Source organism: Anabrus simplex, chromosome 1 (assembly GCF_040414725.1).
Source record: "Anabrus simplex isolate iqAnaSimp1 chromosome 1, ASM4041472v1, whole genome shotgun sequence".
In the NCBI taxonomy this organism is placed as follows: Eukaryota; Metazoa; Arthropoda; class Insecta; order Orthoptera; family Tettigoniidae; genus Anabrus; species Anabrus simplex.
The window spans coordinates 539,807,607-539,829,634 of NC_090265.1; the positions used below are offsets into that span (position 1 = coordinate 539,807,607).

Here is a 22,028-nt window from a genome sequence, read left to right on the forward strand (position 1 = left end):
CATGCAGTGTTTAGCGTTCAGCGCCACTTATGAAGAGGCTTCGCTTGGGTAATAAATTCCTTTTACGAGTCTCTGGAATTTTCTTCGCGCTTCTGATGATATGTTCCCACGAGAAACACTCAATCTCTTATCCTCTTACATAATAAAATGCTATACAAAGGGCTTGCATGGTGGTCTCATACTATTCCAATACATTAGGCCAAAATCCATATTACTTGGCCATGAACTGAATGGTTCACTACTGACATCATTTTAGTCTTGGAAAGGCTAATTTTCATTTCATACTCATTGCACTTAGGCTATTTTCATGTTCCAAGCTGTTAGACTGCAGGTTTTCAGCACAGTCTGCCATTAAGACCAAGTCGTCTGCATAGGCCAGACTGATCCATGAAGGTTTAAACTTTGAACAACAAAGGTGAAAGATTACAACCTTCTCAATATGGAAATCAACTGCAACTCACAAAGTTATTTTAAACAACTGATCAATCCTTCAGTTAACGTAACACAGCAAAATAATTCCAATGTTTTGCTATAGCTGTAGTGTGCAGTTTTCTTGCCCTGATGATGTTGTATTTTTAAACATTTACAGTGGTATATTGAGACATTTAAATATTTAAGACTAATTTAATGCAGTTATTTCCTGTTTTAATTGGTGAAAAGCTCAGTGGCGGCGCGTGACTTTCATCACTGGGGGTTCAAAAGAAGGAAAAATTGCCTCCCCCCCCCCCAATCTCTCCTCTCCCCATCTCCGCCAGCTTCTCTTCCATCGTGGGCCGTAACCTCCTAAACTAAGATGACATAAGTTCTAGAAATGTGATCAAATACGAGAGGAGCAGAAAATACGGTAGGCGTACATGCCGAGTTTTACCACATGCAAAATAAGAAATAACTTCTTCATTGAAGTCCGCAGAGTTTCGAACAAAGTTCCTTTCAATTGACAACATAGCAAGAGCAATGAGTCTATCCTCGGTCATTGTGCTGCGCTAGAAAGTCTTTATTCTCTTCAGGGTAGAGAAGCACCTTTCTGCTTCCGATGTCATGGGAATAGTAACAACTATATTTAAAAGTTTTCATTGGTATTACCTTGCGGCTATTCTTTGCCTCAATGATTTTTTAGTTAAGTTTCTCTCCATAAGGTAATTATTCCAAAGAAGGTAAATTAATAGATGTTTAGTAAGTAATGATATATTTGGGACAAGATATTAATTGGAATTTGACAGTTTAATGTGACTTTTGGTAGTAACGATGCTTTTCATCACTAGCGCTAGTTACGTGCACTATTCTCTGTTGCCTAGTCAAATTCCCGTAAGGCCAACAGATGGCAGGCACATACCCCAACAACACGACTAGCTAGTCTTGAGACAGTGGCCTATTGCGCATGCGTAAAGAACAGAGATCCATTTCTGCGATATCCTGGTCTTGTCTTAGTGCTGGCTTTCGTCCCCCCGCACCTCACCACTCCCTTCGCCTATGTACGGACGGAGAGATCGCCTTTGCAAGGGGGTTCATTCCACACAAGTATCCAGCCACAGACCTTGCGCAGCTCACATGAATTGAAAGCCAGTACGAGTATATTACGGATAGAGGGACTTAGCAAGAGCTTCGAGATTGACAAGGGAGTTATGAAAATTACGTAGTTGAGTACAATTTGATATGAACTGGAGGTTCATTGCTCCATTGCGCTATACCAGAAACCGCCACTGGAAAAGCCCTTCTAAGTAACCCGTTACACGCTCATTCACCTTTAAGTTGTCATTTCACGAGTGAGTCTGAAACCTATTTCTGTTACCACCTCAACCCTGAAGTACCTCGATATTTGTTGTAATCCTTCCTTATCCCTTGCTTATAAATAGGTTCAATTACTGATTTCGTCCAATCAGAAGGTACCTTACTAACATCAATATATTTAAAACACTAGACTGGGTTGAGTTACTGTGAATTCGAGAGAACGGCTGAACCGATTGACATCGTAAAGCATTCTGACGAAAGCTCTTGGCCTGTAGATTTGCAGAGTGTACCGCAGGAAATATTACATTAGGAAATGAAGCCTTAGAGGAAGTAGATGAATATTGTTACTTGGGTAGTAAAATAACTAACGATAGCAGAAGTAAGGAGAACATAAAATGCAGACTAGTACAAGCAAGGAAGGGCTTTCTTAAGAAAAGAAATTTGCTCACCTTAAACATTGATATAGGAATTAGAAAGATGTTTTTGAAGACTTTCGTGTGGAGCGTGGCATTGTATGGAAATGAAATATGGACGATAACTAAATCAGAAAGGAAGAGAGTAGAAGCTTTTGAAATGTGGTGTTAGAGAAGAATGCTGAAGGCGAGATGGATAGATCGAATCACGAATGAAGATACTGAATCGAGTTGGTGAGAGGAGATCGATTTGGCAAAATTTGACGAGAAGAAGAGAGAGAATGATAGGACACATCTTAAGACACCCAGGACTTGTTCAGTTGGTTTTTGAAGGAAGTGTAGGTGGTAAGAACATAGGGGTAGACCAAGGTATGAATATGACAAGCAGATTAGAGCAGATGTAAGATGCAATAGTTTCATACAAATGAAAAGGTTAGCACAGGATCGGGTGGCATGGAAGGCTGTATCAAACCAGTCTATGGAGTGATGACTCAAACAACAACAACAATTTCTTGCCGTATATTTGTACATTATTAAATAAAAATGTGAAGGCTCAGTGACTCAGGCGACAGCGCGCCGGCCTCTCACCACTGGATACCGTGGTTCAAATCCCGGTCACTCCACGTGAGATTTGTGCTGGACAAAGCGGAGGCAGGAGATGTTTTTCTTCGGGTACTCCGGTTTTCCCTGTCATCTTTCATTCCAGCAACACTCTCCATTAACATTTCATTTGATCTGTCAGTCATTAATCATTGCTCCAGAGGAGTGCGATAGGCTTCGGCAGCCGGCACATCTCCTATCCTCGCCGCTAGATGGGGGCTTCATTCATTCCATTCCTGACCCGGTCGAATGACTGGAAACAGGCTGTAAATTTTCATTTTCATTTTAAAAGAATGTAGCATTCTGATTGGCCAGTACTTCAAGGCCACCTGCTGATCCACTGCCGGTCACGCTCGTCTGGAATGACGTATCCTCGCTGTGGTCTACATAACTGAGCGGTCAATCGTGGACTCGTGGTTAGTCGAGAATATTTCACGTTGACTAGACAAACGTTCATCATCATCATCTTTTTCCAGCTCCAGTTTCCCGGGTGCGGTGTACAAGCACTCGCCACTTCTTTCTCAGAGTACAGTTTCTTCTGTAACTTCCATTTGCCATTTTGGCCTTCTTACTGGTCTTTTCCCTCTCACCTCTCTGTCACAAACATGTTCCATCAACATCAATTTACTGTCATGGAAACCCTATACTGGATGATGGAATTTACTTATTTAGAGCAGTTTCGTACTGTTTATATCAAAACGAAAAATGTCATCGTGAGCTGCGTTTGCACATTGTTGCAAAACACACAACTCATCACACTACTAACCACCACAGAAGCACGCAAAAGGGAATACATCTCTCCACATGGGGTTAGAAAATACGTCGAAATATTTCAGTAATGTTAGTAATAATTATTATCTACTGCATATATTTAAAAATGTTTACTAAAACAGCTTTGTCCAGTCCGTCGTTATACCAGACCAGAATTCTCTCTGGAATTTCCCGTCGGTGAATCATCAGGCAATGATACGTCTTTAATTACAGTCAACTTTGGGTAATCCTAAAATTAAATCACTAAATAACCACTCCAAATTATTGCTGGAGAAGGACTGTCCTAGTCCACATTACATTCTATACGTAGCGGGTTTCACAGAGTTAAGGAGTAACATCTTTATGTAAAGATATCGGCGAAGCTAGACGATTAAAAATTACAGGCGTTTATAGGCAAACCTGCCATTTCAACCAAACTTGGTACACATATGACTTACTATCTGGAGAAAAATACTTTGGGGGTAGAGCATCGCCCGCACCCCCACGGTTGGGGGTTGGAAGGAGTGACATGAAAAAATCATCGAAACATATTAGTGTCGGATCCATAATTTTCGGGATTGCTGAATGAATTGTGGCACTCTGGATGCCGTTTAGTCCAAGTTCAGCCTCCATCGGCATGGGAATCAGGAGATTTGAGAAATAAAATGTCCAAAATAACCGAGATTAGTGTTGAATCCATAGTTCTCGGGTTCGCTAGGCTAATTGGTGACAGCCCCGAAGGCAGGTTGAATCGTGTACACCATATCTATAGTGCGACGCGTAAATACATACAATTATCACTTATTTTTATAATTGTTTGAAAGGACCGGCTACTTCCCAGACAATATGGGCTTCAACAAGGACAAACTTCCACGCAAAACAAACTAATCCAAACCTAAAACTTTTTACTAAACACACAACAGTAACTCTAAAATGACAAAATATTTCGTAAAATAACAACGTCACAATAAAGGAATATACAAAAATTCGCTTGACGCACAAATAACAGATAATATAAAAAACCAAACTTCATGGTGCAACAGCTCCGAAGGACCTTGGCTTACCGAGCGACCGCCGCTCAGCCCGAAAGCCTACAGATTATAATGTGTCGTGTAGTCAGCACGACACTTCCTCTCGGCCGTTATTCTTGGCTTTCTAGACCGGGGCGCTATCTCACCGTGAGATAGCTCCTCAATTGTAATCACGTAGACTGACTGGACCTCGAACCAGCCCTCAGGTCTAGGTAAAAATCCCCGACGTGGCGGGGAATCGAACCCGGAGCCTCCGGGCAAGAGGCAGTTACACTACCACTACACCACGCGGCCGGCATAACAGATATTATCAATCCTAAAAATAAACTTCAAGAAAGTACCCAGACAAAGCATGGAGCAATTTCATATTAAGACAAGTTATTTCAGGGGTTGCCTGACCGAGGCGGTAAAGGCGTGCTCGGTTGGCCCGAAAGGACGTGGGTTCGAATCCCCGTCAGGAAGTCGTAAAATTTAGGAAACGAGATTTCCACTTCCGGAGGTGCACATAGCCCTGAGGTTCACTCAGCCTACACCAAAATTGAGTACCAGGTTAATTCCTGGGGGCAAAGGCGGCCGGACGTAGAGCTAACAACTCTACCCCCATCAAGTGCCGAGGTTACGGATAGTGGAAGCCTGTACGGAGAATGATGACTTTGCTTTTTTACAAGTTATTTCACCTATTCATAACGAGTGGTGCGGAGCAGCACAGGTCCTCTTGCTCCATGCTAATTTTATTACTCTATGAAGCCATTTCATCCCTGCCTTCCCACCATATTTCACCATCTCAGGTCTTAATTTCATTTATTCCTGCTGCCTTATGACAATAGAGTTTATCTGCCATTCTTTCCGCTTCCTCAAGCGTTATTTCACCAACATCATTGCCCTCCTCCCCATGCGATAGGTTGTTCGCGACGTCACCAGAAATATTTCCTTTTACGCTATTTTAAAAATATTCCTTCCACCTGTCAAGTGATTCTGTGGGATCTGTTAGGAATTCACGTGATTTACCCAAAACACTATTCATTTCCTTTTCCCTCCCTTCCTAAGATTATTACTGTTCCGAAAATGTTTCCTTTCGCTTAACTTAGCCTTTCCAGGTTATTACCGAAACCTTCCCACGACTTCTTGGATTCAACAGTTATTTGTATCGCTCTGTTTCTTTCATCTATGAACAATTCACTGACTGCTTCAGTCCTTGTTTGGAGCCATTTCTGATACTACTTCTTGTTTTTTCGTTTACAAATTGCTCTCACTTCATCATCCCACCAAGACGCTCACTTTTACCCATCTTTACACACAGTTGTTCCTAGGCATTCCCTTGCTGTTTCTCCTGCAGCATCCCTGTATGCCACCCATTCTCCTTCAATATCCTGAACCTGCTTACTGGCTATTGCTTGGAACTTTTCGCTAATAATATCCATGTACTTTTGTCTGATTTCTTCGTCCTGGAGATTTTCTACCCGTATTCGTCTGCAGACAGATTTCACTTTCTCTATCCTAGGCCTAGAGATACTATAAAAATATCCCCTGAATATCCGCACATTCCTAACAGATTTCCTGAATTCAAAGTCAATTATGACAAAGTCCAGAGATCTTCAAATGGCGGATTCCCGTCCGCATACAAACCCCGATACCTTTTATACCGAGCGAGTTTGTCATGCGGTTAGGGGGCGCAACTGTGAGTGTGCATTCTGGAGATAGTGGGTTCGAACCTCATTGTCGGCAGTCCTGAGTATGGTTTCCCATGGTTTTCCGTATTCACACCAGGCAAGTGCTAGGGCTGTACCTAAAAGCCACTTCCTTTCCACCCCTAGTCCTTCCCTATCCCATCGTCGCCATAAGACCTGTCTGTGTCGGCGTGACGAAAAGCAAATAATAAAAAGAAAACACTTTCTTCCCGAACCTGCACGGCTTACACGTTGTCAAGAATAGCAATATTTGCTCCACAAATGGTAGTCAGTATTTATTTTGTTTCTCTAGACTGCAGCCTATTCCCTGCCACAGTTAGTAGCAAGGTTCTTCAACACAGAAGTTGGCTGTTGCTTGGTCCGCGCACGAATTCAAAAATAACGCGTTGTTTAAGCATCAGTGCAAGTTTTCAATTTTTTCAGTGAAAATTTGTGTCATGAGTAACTACAAGAGACATAACATGAACTGTGAAAATCGTATCTTGAAGCCTGAATGGGAACTGTAATTCTTCTTCGTTTTGTCTGACCGAGCTGGATAGCTGCAGTCGCGTAAGTGCGGCCAGTATCCAGTATTCGGGAGATAGTGGGTTCGAACCCCACTGTCGGCAGCCCAGAAGATGGTTTACCGTGGTTTTCCATCTTCACATCAGGCAAATGCTGGGGCTGCACCTTAATTAAGGCCACGGTCGCTTCCTTCCCACTCCTAGCCCTTTCTTATCCTTCCTTCGCGAAATCCTTCGATGTTGTTAGTACGACGTTAAACAAGAAAAATTCTCCTAGATAAAGAGCACGTAAAATTACGATTTATCTTTTACGTACCAAATGCTAAGTTTTTTAAAACTTTCGATAAACATTTTCGTACTACAACATTCTCACGACCATTGTTAGTTTATTCCTCACCATGTCAGCTTTGGCCCGGTACGGCAGCCATGTTTCTTCTGTATTGTGATCTGAGTATTGTAGCTAGTCTAGGCATACTAAAGAAATGAGGAGTGGGTAGTTTTCCGTTGCTGTCTTCTTTGAGCCAAACGGTATTACTAGAACCCACGTTTTAATTTATTATCAAATTAAAAAATATGCACAGAAATATGTAGTAAAATATGCAATTAATTGTGTAATACCAGATAAATATGTAATATCAAATAAATATGTCATTATGAATTGATAATAAACTAGCTGGTAACCCGTTATTCTTATGGGGTGAAAACATTGTGCACGGTTAGCGTTACCCGACTACTCTACTACTACTACTACCGGTACTACTAAAATTTTTCATTCCTCCCCTGAAGGAGGGAGCGGGCCTCTTAGACGGTGACGCCGTCTCTCAGGTCGGGAGACTTGTTACGGTGAAGGAAATGCTCGGAGAAGATGAGGGGGTTGTCGGCCGTGGCCTCTACTAGGAACTGTTCCGGCATTCTTCTTCTTCTTCTTCTTCTTCTTCTTCTTCTTCTTCTTCTTCTTCTTCTTCTTCTTCTTCTTCTTCTTCTTCTTGAAAGGTGTGGTTGGACTCATGTGTTATCGTCCAGTCATGAAGGCATTCTCCTTAGTGCAGGAGAATGAAAAACCACAGAAAACGATTCTCAGGACAGCCGACGGTTGGGGCCAGCCATGAGCACCGAGCACAGTATAACATAAGAGTAGGCAATGTGCCGTCTGAGTTAAAGTCAGTGGACACAAACGGCCGCCATGTTGCTTGTAGCATAACATTGGAGACCAGTTAGTGTAAGTGAGCAGTGCACCACGTGTGAAGTAAATAAAGGAAATTTGTGTAATGATTTTAAAATGCCGACTTGTGTAGCGTATGGATGTGCAAACAGAGCTTCAAAGAAAATACCAGGGATAACTTTCATAGGTAAGCAATATGTTTTTGCGAATATTCAGTGCCGAATTGCTTTCCCCTTGCACATGCAGTATAGGTTAAGAAGCCCAATTATAATTTACAGTTTTCTTAAAGATAATGAACGACGGAAGAAATTAATAAGAGCTATACGAAGGGAAAATTGGTCCCCCACACCTTTCAGCACCGTACGTTCAGCTCACTTTACTGAACGTGATTTTGATCGTACTCACTGTGTGTCGTAAGGCTGAGGGAATGGGCTGTACCATCTGTGTTTGCTGCTTTCCCAAAGTACATGCAAATAAAATCAAAGGTTAGTTTCTCTTCATTTTAGCCATTTGATGTGAGAAATATGTCGAAATACATATTTATAGAGTAAGCGTACATTTTTAAAATTTATTTTACAGGAGAGGAGGGTCCTTAATATCACAAAGACTGTGGAAATGCCTTCATTAGACTCCTCTACAGCAGTCCAGGAAGTACCTGATGTGGAAAATCTATCTGTAATAAAAGTGCAGGAACGTGCTTTAGTGCCCAAATAGATCATATGAAAACCAAAGAAATTGTGTACAGAAAAAATAACTATTGCACCAGAAAAAGAGGCGAATGAAGACAAAGGTGGCTGAACTAAGTACTGTTGTAGATAGTCTTAAACAGAAGGTTCTGATAGATAATGAGTACTGTGAAATGTTCAGTGTTTTGTCAGATAACTCATTGTATCTGTATAAACGACAACAAGATAAGGCTTCATGTAACAAAGTGCAAAAGCTGTATGTTGAGAAGTTAAAAGCCTTTGCCATTACTCTTCATTTTCTTTCTCCAAAGGCATATTCATTTGTGAGAAACACTTGTCTTCCACACCCTAGAACATTATCTCGGTGGTATCAAAGTGTAGATGTTAATCCTGGGAACTGTGCTGAAGCTTTTCAGGTACGGTACTTATATCATACACAGGCACTAAGATTTGTGCACTTTTATTTGATTCCACGGCTATAAGGAAACATATGGAATGGGATGGCAATACATTTCATGGGTCTGTAAATGTTGGGACTAATAATGTAGATGACACAGCACCATTAGCTTCAGAAGCCTTAGTTTTTTACTTAAAATTTGTGAATAATTCCTGGAAGATTCCTTTAGGACACTTTTTTGTGCATGGCATAAAAGCTGCACGAATAAGTGCTCTTACAGAGCAGAGTTTGGCATTGCTGCATGATTCTGGTGTGACAGTGACTTCATTGAACTGTGACGGTGCTGCAACAATTATTGCTTCAGCTGAAAACCTGGGTTGTAGCCTAACTTAGATGTAAATAACATGGTTACTCATTTCCTCCACCCGGTTAACAAACAGCCAGTTTATTTTTTCTGGATGCTTGGCACATGTTGAGATTGGTTAGGAATACTTTAGGTGACAAGAAATACTTACGTAATGTGAACGAGTTGCAACAAAAGGAAAGTATGCATCTAGGGAACAAAGTCAGGTATTCACACATACATTACAGGAAAATGAAAATGAAGGTCAAATTAGCTGCACAAGTTTTAAGTCAGTCTGTTTGTGATGCTCTACTGCAACCCTGTCCAACGTGGCACCCGAGGTGCCCTTTTATGGCGCCCTTCGCAATTAATTTTCAAATTAAATTTTACTTAATATTTGAAAACAATACTTTTGCATTTCAATAAATATTCTTACTTTTCTCTTAAAAATGCCGTCCTCAGAGTCAGAAAATGTGTTATATCCGTACCTCCAAATACACAAAGAGCTTTGAGTAAGCCATAAATGTGATCTAGGCCTAAATGACTCGTGTCCGCAATTAGTGAAGAGATAGAAGAAAGGTTCAGAAAGAGAGCTATTCGACATGTAAGTAGTTGCGACAAAGGGAAATCCTCCACAAACTTCTCACTTTGGGGGGGTGGGGGCTAGCGCCAGCTATAAGGCCCTCTCTACTCACGGAGCCAAATATAGCCGCATATTTATTCCGTCAAACAGAACCGCTTCCTTATGATTCACTTGACTGCAATGCCATAAACTACCTACCATGACAGTTTCACCAGGACGACAATGGGACACCCAATTTGCCCACAAAGTAACGTTAATCCCAACAAAGCTGTGCCGTAAACAATGAACAAACGATTTATAAAGGTCTTGCAATTGGAATGTTCCCAATACCTAGCTTTCAAGCGAACATTAAGTATTACTTGTGAGCTTATGCAGGGCCTATGGAATATTTTTTTGAGTGCCTTGTGTTGTGATAAGTTGTACATTTAACATGTTTCGTGTGTTTTTTCTCTTTACTATTTAAACTTTAAATTATTCAGTTTATAATCAGTTATATTTCATTAAAGATAACTCTTCTTAACATGGCAAAAAGGCAAAGAAATTATAACTTTAACAGTGAATGGGAGGACCCGTATTGCTTTATTGAAAACAAAGGAATGTCTGTATGTTTATTGTGTAATGCTAGTGTGTTCCTAAAAGAAGTAATGTACAGCGACATATTTTGACTAATCACAAAAAAATTGACAGTGAATTTCCTGTTAATTCTGAACTAAGAAAACACAAAGCGAAAGACCTAAAATCTAAATTATCATTGCAACAATGTGCGTTTAAGAAGCCAGTTCAGCAAACGCGTAACGTGACAATAGCTTCTTACAAAGTTTGTTACATCCTAGCTAAAAGGAAAAAAGCTTTCAGTGATGAGGAAGTAGTGAGAAAAGCTATGTTAAATGCCGCTGAATCTCTGTTCGAATCTCACAAAGATAAATCTGCATTGATATCTTCAATCAAAGGACTTCAGATGTCTCACCAAACTGTTGCTAGGCGGGTTCAACAGATTTCTAATAATATGGAATCTCAATTACATCAGGATTTGAAATCGTGTGAACATTTTTCACTCCAGTTTGATGAAAGTGCTGATATGTCTGACACTGCTGAGTTGTGTGTGTTTGCTAGAATGGTTTTTAATGATTTTACAGTAAAGGAAGAATTTGTCAAGCTATTGCCACTTCATGGACGTACTAGGGGAGAAGACATATTTAATGCTTTCGTTAAATTCACCAAAGAGAGTAACTTACCACTGTCAAAGCTTGTCGCTATAACAACAGATGGGGCACCGTCTATGACTGGTAGAAATAATGGATTTCTTTCTCTTTGCGCTAAGGATGAATCATTTCCAAAATTTCTTTCTTATCATTGTATTATTCACCAAGAAGCTTTATGCGCATCATGTCATGAAAATTGTAACTCATGTCATGAATTATATAAGATCGTCATCTACTCGTCATCGATTGTTCAGAAATATTTTAAGTATGTCAGATTCGGAGTATGGTGACGTCATCCTTCATGCAGACGTAAGGTGGCTTAGTAGGGAGAAAACACTCGAACGATTTTGCTGTCTGTTGGATGAGATACGAGACTTTATGAAATCATCTCCTGGGAAATATTATCACGAACTTGATGATATATCTTGGTTAATCGAATTAGGATTCTTGGCAGACATCACCTCAAAATTAAATGAGTTAAATCTCGAATTGCAAGGAAAAGATCATAATGTTTCATGTATGATAAGTATTGTCAATGCATTTGAAAAGAAACTTAAGGTATGGATTGTCCATTTAAATAGAAATTCCCTTTCACATTTTACAAATTTTAAATCTATGGCAGATACCGTAAATGGCGACAAGCGTGATTTTTCATCTCCTGCTAAACATCTCGAAACACTTGAGTCCGAATTTGGTTGCAGATTTAGCCAGTTTTCAATGCTTGAACCAGTGATCATGTTTGTCAATAATCCCTTCCCTTCTGTTGACGTTTGTGAGCTTGGAGGAAGGGTGTGTGAAATATTCGAAAATTATAATCCTGAAGAATTAGAAATGGAAATTTTAAGCCTTCAGTCAGACCTTTCTTTGAAATCCTCCTACGCAACATGTGGCAATTACTGGACTCTAGTGGACGGTAAAAAATATCCCATTGCCCGCAGTGTTGCTCTGAAGATGCAATCTTGTTTTGGTTCAACCTATCCTTGTGAAGTCGCGTTTTCGACTATGAACATAACAAAAGACAAATACCGATCCTGCCTGACAGACTCACACCTGGATGACGCGTTAAGAGCAGCTTGTTCCAAGTTACACACCAGACTTTCCTCAACTTGCAGCGAGCATGCAGTGCCAGATTTCACATTAATTATGTGAGTAGGTAAATATATTTTCATATAATTTTTAATTCTAGATTATTATTATTATTATTATTATTATTATTATTATTATTATTATTATTATTATTATTATTATTATTATTATTATTATTATTATATAGTCGTTGTAGTACTGATAACAGTAGTCGAATTAGTGGAATCGTACCTGGCGCCCGCATACCCTTAGTTATCATGTGAATGTGCTCGCGTAAAAACGAACGTTGGACAGCCCTGCTCTACTGTATTGTTCAAGCAAACACATTGAAGGTTTCCAGGGTTGTGAGGCTACAATAGAATTTATACAGATTTAACATTCTCTTTGATGTTCAAAATTCTAGGAGTATAAGGGGTAAATACTTTAAGAAAGCTCTGAATTTACAGAATATTTCTGAAATCAAAGATTTCCTCTTGAGGGCCAAACAGTACATTATGCAGCTACAGGACGGATTCAGTGACAAGCCCATATACTTATCCACCAGAAAGACATGATTTTTGGTGTTTCTAATTGATATTGAGAACACCATTTCAATGTACGATTTCTTTGTTGGGAGCTCACCAGAAAACTTTCCACTGAAGTATTTTCCTCTGTATAAAGTAAGTCAAGACCATCTTGAGAGACTGTTTAGTTATATTAGATCTCAGAGTGGACATAATAATAAACAACCCCACTGCTAGGCAATTCACTGCTGCGTTGAAGAAAACATTAATTAGTTCTGAGTTACATGAATCCAGAAATGGCAACGCTCTCCACTGGACAAAATCAGTATTTTGACCGCTCAGAACTAGTCTCCTGAGGATGTGATAAATGCACCATTCCCTAAAGCAAGAATGCTAGAGTATTCATCTGAGGTATTGTCCCAAATATCTCTGCAACATTGCCTTCTGGATCATAACTATATTGTATTACCTGGAAAGACAAAGTAGAATGACTTGACATGGGACATCTCTGAGCACATTGCAGGGTTTGTAGTCAGGAATTTAGAAAGTAAGATTCTATGTCCAGAATGTCTCAGCATCCTTATAGACATTAGTGATAAGTTAAATGGCCATATTTCAGTCAAAGATAGGGGTGGTTTAGTGAAACCATCAAGAGATATTTGCAAAATTTGTAAATTTTGTGAAAGTGCATTCAGGTAAAGTATGAGAATTAGGGATGTTAAAGTTCCTCTGGTCAGAGTTCATTTAAGGTCAAGCATCTGGTCTGTAAAGTGTTACAAGAGTGCATAGGAACTGCCATTTTTTAGGATATTGAAAGCCATTTTCTTGACCAGGAATCATTTCCCATTGCTAATTGAAGCAATTGCCAACATATATTTTACCATAAGTTTTCACCACTTTTCTAGAAACTACAATGATCAAATGCATCCCTCTCAAATTTGCCAACATTTTACCAAACTGGTATTGTTTTCTGGACAATAGGGAAAAATGAATTCTTTGTCTACTGGTATGCCACAAACATACTGAAATATACTTAATTAGAATGTATTTTGTGTGTTCTGATTTGTAAAATATTAGGCCTAGTCATGTGCACATTATTTTATATGGTGTGAATGTAATTGAAAGTGTAATATTTGTGGGTGTTGTATGTACCTTATTTTATCTCACTTGAAGTCCATATAGCTATATAGTTATTTAAGGTATGGTTATTTCATTACATTACAAAATAATCCTTTAGATGAATTAATTCAAGTGTACTAATGTAAAAATATTTCTCTATATTTTTGTATGATTGCTTGGCTCAACAACTCTTCCAGGATATCTTTATTATTGACCGTGTATTATTTTATTTATAGGCCTACTGACCGTGTATATTTTTATTGTGTATGATATTGTGTGTGGATGTGTACTGTATATGATATCTATATAAATATTCATGGTCCATAAACCGGCTTATTCTTTCTCTAAAATAGTTCTTTACGAAAATTTTCCATTATTTTTAGCTGAACCTTGCAAATCGGCATTTTTTTTTTTTTGAGCTAAATAAAATCGGATATAATAACAGGCTATTTGAGCTCATATTTCCGAATTTTAAACTACCGGTGAGCTAATTCATTCACTGCTATGCCATGTGTAGGTGATCATCATCATACAACCTGGTTAGGAAGTTGCGGATCATTTGCACCAACGGCTATTGGACTGTCCCGTGCTTATCATTATGACTAAAACATTTTTCTACAGCGTTAGATGCGTTAACCAATGAAATAATGTTACAGAAATATTTTAAAATGACAGACTCTGATAGGAATTAACGTGACTCGGATAGGAATTAATTAGCACTGCTGGTAATGCCAACATGGCGATGCGCGCAAAACTCGGCTTCTTCAGCAAGCCAATGCACTGCAGTAGGCATTGCCATCTCTATGTTATTCTGTGCTCGATGGCCGTGAGGTCCAGTCCTGTCCCGTCTCCCGAATGCAGAGGCATAGAGCCACGACAGAGCCGTGACCACCCCTCTTCTGCTCTGTTGGCCGGTCAGAGTGCAGAACTGTTCGACCACCGGCCAGTCGTGACCACTTATGGGCGGCTTACGTTTATCTACGTCGTTGTACAGGTCTTACTTCCTCTGACGGGCCGACCATAGATGTTAGGCCCCTTTAAACAACAAGCATCATTACTTCTGCTGGCATTTACCGCTTGCCATCCAAATATTTCTAACTTACCGTCGGGTGGCAAAGCGCTGAATTACACAAAATAAACCAACACCACCAAACAATGTTGCCAAGAATAGGCAAATCTACGCCCCTCACGACTCTCATTGTTTTGAAAGTCATGATTCATTCTCTAACATACATACATCTTCATGTCCGACTCGTTGGCTGAATGGTCAGCGGCTAGAAATAGCCACACGAAATTATTATCTTCATGTTCGATTATTATTTTATACGTCATTATATACTGTTATGCCTTTCAGCTTTCAGTCTGCATGCGCCTGGGAATTTTTTAAACGCCGCCATAATCCTCTATTTGTAACTAGTTCCGTGGCCTTGTTCTATACCTCTTATCTTTCATTAATTAGAAACGGAGTCTCTAACCATCGTCGTCTTGGAAAGGAAAGAAAGAAAGAACATCGCTACTTAAGTTATCAATATTATGATTAACTGAAATTAATTCACTCTTTAATGATATGTTTTCTTTCTTTTTCTTTTTTAATCTGCTTACCCTCCAGGGTTGGTTTTTCCCTCGGATTCAGCGAGGGATCCCACCTCTACCGCCTCAAGGGCAGTGTCCTGGAGCGTGAGACAATTTGAGTCGGGGTATAAAACTGGGGAGAATGACCAGTACCTCGCCCAGGCGGCCTCAGCTGCTATGCTGAACAGGGGCCTTGGTGGGGGATGGGAAGATTGGATGGGATAGGCAAGGAAGGGGGAAGGAAGCGGCCGTGGCCTTTAGTTAGGTACCATCCCGGCATTTGCCTGGAGAAGAAGTGGGAAACCATGGAAAACCACTTCCAGGATGGCTGAGGTAAGAATCGAACCCACCTCTACTCAGTTGACCTCCCGAGGCTGAGTGGACCCCGTTCCAGCCCTCGTACCACTTTTTCAAATTTCGTGGCAGAGTCAGGAATCGAACCCGTGCCTCCAGGGGTTGCAGCTAATCACACTAACCACTACGCCAAAGAGGCGGACAATTCTATGTTTTGATTGCCTATATTACTGTTCAATTAACCACTAGGTGAATTCAATTCACTCTTCAATTCTATATTTTGACGAAGTTATAAATTTTACTGGACAATTCAACACTAAATGAATCCAGTTCCTTACTTCCTTATTACCTGCATTCAATTTACCTTGAAGCATACTAGTGGTGGAGGGGTCGTGTCGTCGTCGTCGTCGGCGTCGTCCCCTCCTGATCTGTTTCTTTATCAATCCCTACGTGCTGAGCCTCTCCCCCAGAATCCTCGCTAACCGGTGCCGAGAGAGCTTGATCATTACCTACTATAGTCATTTCGATTCATTTACATTACATAGACTTGACGCAGTGGAATTCTTTTTATCTTTCTCGTCAGTCATCATTGATCTGCATTTAGAGCTGTTGCCCACGTGCGTAACTAAACAAGGTCCCGGAGCTATATAGCTGCAAATAAAGAATTGTGGAGGCGATTAGGTAATTCACATACGCTTCTAGACTGTGCATTTTCGGTTGTAAGTGCTTCTTTAGTACTGCTCTTTTGAAATATAGTTCCGTAACTTGCTTTTTCTTTCTTTGTCCGTTTACACTTAGGCTTGGTTTTTCCCTCAAGGGAAGTGTCCTCGAGCGTGAGACATCGGGTCGAGGGATGAGACTGTGGAGGAGGACCAGTGCCTCGCCCAGTCGGTGTCTTCTGCTATGCTGAACAGGGGCCTTGTGGAGGGATGGGAAGATCGGAAGGGATAGACAAGGAAGAGGGAAGGAAGCGGCCGTGGTCTGAAGTTAGGTACCATTGCGGCATTTGCCTGGGGAAGTAGGAAAACCACTTCGAGGATGGCTGACCTCCCGAGGCTGAGTGGACCCCGTTCTAGCCCTCGTATCACTTTTCAAATTTCGTGGCAGAGCCGGGAATCGAACCTGGGCCTCCGGGTTGGCAGCTAATCATCATACTAACCACTGCACCACAAGAGGCGGACAAAAGTTGCTTAAGAAAAAACAAAGCTTTGACAATCAATCTAGGCAACAGCCAACTATGGGGAAAGCAGAATCAAGTTTATTTATGAAAAATATGACGGTCTACATTATTGCGGAATGCTTGAAGTAGCTTCGGAGTACGTTGTCGCAGCGTGGCGACTTGACGTATCCTTATTGTCCCTCCTTATCGATTGAATTTCAAGCAGTTGTGCTCCTCATTTCATAACAAGCGCACTAACATGTAACGAAACCAAAGATTTCCTACCATTTAAAATTTATTCCCCAGGTGAGGCTCGAACTCACAACCCCGGCATTGCTCACAACCACTGTCTTATAAGTACCGTGCGCTAACCGATTGCGCCACTGGGGATACGCTAGCGATGTGATGGGAATTGGACAGATAATATAATAGAGAAAAAAGTATTGAGACTGGTATGTATGTTCGTTTTTAGCCCGAAGGCTGGTAAATGTAATCTTACCGTTTGTTAATTGGAAATGTTTTACACATTGACTGCAGTTATAATAAACAAAGTTCTCAGAAGGCTGTTATTGGATTATAAGGAAAATCCCAATAAGGACAGTCTAGGCCTACCTGTCCTCATTCTCATTCCAGTCCCGGATAATCAACCACCCAATTCATACGAAGCCATTAATTACTAGGTCCGTTTCTTCGTAAAATCTATAGACTCTACCGAAAACAGGAGTTATACTTAGAAATGAAATAGGCCTACCTATTTGTATTAATTGATCTTCAAGACTTAATGATGACGAAAGTATGCTCTTTGCGATAAATGTTTACCCACACGATGTTTACATAGGTTAGGACCTAGGCTTACTATGCTTACAGGTACCGTACCATAATGATTGTCAAGTGGTGTGCGGTATCAATATTTGGACATTATTTGGGCGAGACCTTCAGAATTTGAAAGGGCAGTAGCTTAAAATGTCTCGCTTTTCTAAAGATCTCCAAAACACTACTTCAAAACTAGTGGTACCAGTACCAATACTTCTATATCTCAATAACATATCCTACATAGTCCTACCTACAGTACCGGTAGATGTTATCAATCAATCAATCAATCAATCAATCAATCAATCAATCAATCAATCAATCAATCAATCAATCAATCAATCAATCAATCAATCAATTAATCCATACTGATCTGCATTTAGGGCAGTCACCCAGATGGCAGATTCCCTATCTGTTGCTTTCCTAGCCTTTTCCTAAATGATTTCAGAGAAATTGGAAATTTATTGAACGTCTCCCTTGGTAAGTTATTCCAATCTCTAACTCCCCTTCCTAGAAATGAATATTTGCCCCAGTTTGTCCTCTTGAATTCCAACTTCATCTTCATATTGTGATCTTTCCTACTTTTATAAATGCCACTCAAACTTATTCGTCGACTAATGTCACTCCACGCCATCTCTCCGGTGACAGCTCGGAACATACCACTTAGTCGAGCAGCTCTTCTTCTTTCTCTCAATTCTTCTCAACCCAAACTTTGCAACATTTTTGTAACGCTACTCTTTTGTCGGAAATCACCCAGAACAAATCGAGCTGCTTTTCTTTGGATTTTTTCCAGTTCTTGAATCAGGTAATCCTGGTGAGGGTCCCATACATTGGAACCATACTCTAGTTGGGGTCTTACCAGAGACTTATATGCTCTCTCCTTTATATCCTTACTACAACCCCTAAACACACTCATAACCATGTGCAGAGATCTGTACCCTTTATTTACAATCCCATTTATGTGATTACCCCAATGAAGATCTTTCCTTATATTAACACCTAGATACCGGTACTTACAATGATCCCCAAAAGGAACCTTCACCCCATTAACGCAGTAATTAAAACTGAGAGGACTTTTCCTATTTGTGAATCTCACAACCTGACTTTTAACCCCATTTATCAACATACCATTGCCTGCTGTCCATCTCACAACATTTTCGAGGTCACGTTGCAGTTGTTCACAATCTTGTAACTTATTTATCACTCTATAGAGAATAACATCATCCGCAAAAAGCCTTACCTCCGATTCCACTCCTTTACTCATATCATTTATATATATAAGAAAACATAAAGGTCCGATAATACTGCCTTGAGGAATTCCCCTCTTAATTATTACAGGGTCAGATAAAGCTTCACCTACTCTAATTATGTGAGATCTATTTTCTAGAAATATAGCAACCCATTCAGTCACTCTTTTGTCTAGTCCAATTGCACTCATTTTTGCCAGCAGTCTCCCATGATCCACCCTATCAAATGCTTTAGACAGGTCAATTGCGATACAGTCCATTTGACCTCCAGAATCCAAGATATCTGCTATATCTTGCTGGAATCCTACAAGTTGAGCTTCAGTGGAATAACCTTTCCTAAAACCAAACTGCCTTCTTTTGAACCAATTATTCATTTTACAAACATGTCTAATATAATCAGAAAGAATGCCTTCCCAAAGCTTACATACAATGCATGTCAAACTTACTGGCCTGTAATTTTCAGCTTTATGTCTATCACCCTTTCCTTTATACACAGGGGCTACAATAGCAACTCTCCAATCATCTGGTATAGCTCCTCCAACCAAACAATAATCAAATAAGTACTTCAGATATGGTACTATATCCCAACCCATTGTCTTTAGTACATACCCAGAAATCTGATCAATTCCAGCTGCTTTTCTAGTTTTCAACTTTTGTATCTTATTGTAAATGTCATTGTTATCACATGTAAATTTTATTACTTCTTTGGCCTTAGTCTCCTCCTCTATCTCGACATCATCCTTGTAATTACAAGTAACAACTCTCATTATTGTTCCGTATTGAAGATGACGTTAGGCATAGATATCAAGGATAATTAAATAAAAAACCACCTATTCAATACTTGAATACTTGAATAGGTGGTTTTTTATTTAATTATCCTTGATATCTATGCCTATCATCCTTGTAACCAACAATCTTTACATACTGCTGACTGAATACTTCTGCCTTTTGAAGATCCTCACATACACACTCCCCTTGTTCATTAATTATTCCTGGAGCGTGGAGATATCTCTGTGTAAAATAATGTTAAGTATCAGGCTTAACGACAGTACAGTACCGGTAGTCGCCTAAATACACATAGGTACCACACAGTATGCTACACCAACTTAGCTGCAACATTGTGATAGACTAAATGATTGAAGAAGAAATGCAGTACCCTGGGATATAGTACTATATCTAAAGTATTTATTTGATTGTTGTTTGGTTGAAGGAGCTGTTACCTTCTGTACCGGTACATTTTATTACTTTATTTTTAAACCTCATTAAAATACGTTTTGCAACTATAGAATCATATATATTTTCTCCTCAGAGACTCATATCTAATGGAAACCGAGTATGGGATTGTTTGTACTTGTGTGTGTCGGTTTCTTTCCTTTTCTTGAACATTCCCCATTCCCCATTGGACCACTGATTAAGCACTCCCGGATTATGACTCTAGGAATGTCTGTAACTTGCAACATTTCATAGCACTACACTTCCCTAACTTGATACCTCACTCAACAACTGAAGGGCTGTGGGACAGCCAGAATTTAATATTTTATGTTTTTCAGAATAGGTAGGTCTAAAACATGGTATGTGACGCATATTTCATCCCAATCTCAATGTTTGTTAGTTATGTTAGCGGGGAAAAAATGAACTAAGGAGGGGAAAAATGAAGGCCCAAACCCCACAGCAGCAGTAGCGGCGATTGGGAATTAGAAGTGTGTGTGTGGGTGGGGGGGGGGAGGCAAGAAATGTTCAGACAACAAAAATACTTGGATGTGTGGGAGGGGGATATATCAAAACTGCAAACAAGCTAATAATACTTTTCTGCAATTTTGATTCAATACCGGTACCATACAATAAAACATTCACCAAAGGAACAATATTACACGTGTATTGCAATTAATATGGCATGATTATACAATTAAAAATCGTTTAGCAATCGACTACACACTTGGAAACTAACAGACACTAAAGAGACTGCCAGACGCCGAATGCACGTGACAAGCGGGTGAATCATCCCTCAGTGCCCATGACCTTGGCAAGAAAAGAAAAAGAAAAATCCTACTACCCTTCCTCGCAGTGCATGCAAAGTGTCCACTACTTGCTGTTGCACTATACAAATCAGTTAGCTGCAACGAACAACATTTTGTGTGTATTTCCGTTAATAATTTTGTTAATAATAAAATAAAGGAAAGGGTCCCTGGAAGCAACCTGGGAAGAGTCCTTGTGACTCTGGGCAAATTGTAGTGAAATGCGTCGTTGGCAAACACCCACAACAATACTATATTGGGGTTCAGAGAAAGAACCCAATTAGTCTCTTTCACTACAACTCCAGCACATAACCTACATGAGGGGTGCCCCCTGTTAAGTTGAGCAACTCAGTGGAAGGTTGGGTAACCAATCCCAGCGGGAAGCTGGGTGAGTGAACCAATCAGTGCTGGGGGCTTCAAGGCTTACAACCTTGATAGTTAAACACCACGTTACCTTCGGGTAACCCCACTAAACTTTTTTGTAACTCAGGAAACATGGAGCAAGCAACTAATTGGAAATCTACCACAGGTGGTAACAAATCCACCCCCACCTACAGTGGGGCAAGTAGGCCATCAGATTCTGGGGAGCCTGCATCTTCATGTAAGAGGAAGAAACACATCAACTATCTGGCAACGATAAACATTAATTCCCCCCTACAAACGGGAAAACTGAAACATTCATTGGACGTCTTAACAAAACATAACATCCTTATTACGGCTTTACAGGAGACAAGATTTATGGACGAAGAACGTTTTGAGTCACAAGGCTTCAGGATCTACAAGGAACAGCCAGGTCAGAGAGTGTTGAAGAATATGCCTCACCTAGGTACCAGGCTTCATAGTCAACAACAAAATGATCAACTCCATTATCTCCTTTTTATCACCAAATGGGAGAACGTTCACTATAGCCTTCAGAAGTCTCAATAAAGCCTACACGATTGTTAACTACCATGCACCTCCCAATGATACGAATAAGTATGATATTGAAAGTGTTGAATATTTTTGGGAAGAACTGGAAGAGACAATCGATAATCTTCCAGAACATCACGTGATCATCTTGATGGGGGACTTTTAACGCCTAGATTGGTAAGGAGCGCAGGTTCAAGAATGTAGTCGGAGAATACCCGGCCCACAAGA

General features: G+C 40.2%; 1 non-coding gene across 1 annotated transcript; it reads right to left on the reverse strand.

Annotated features, from left to right (window-relative positions):
- Window positions 1-17,117: 17,117 nt before the first annotated feature.
- Window positions 17,118-17,209, reverse strand: TRNAI-UAU (transfer RNA isoleucine (anticodon UAU)). The gene is given in 2 exon segments: window positions 17,118-17,153; window positions 17,172-17,209. It is a non-coding gene; the product is annotated as a tRNA-Ile (tRNA).
- Between the last annotated feature and the right edge of the window lie 4,819 nt (window positions 17,210-22,028).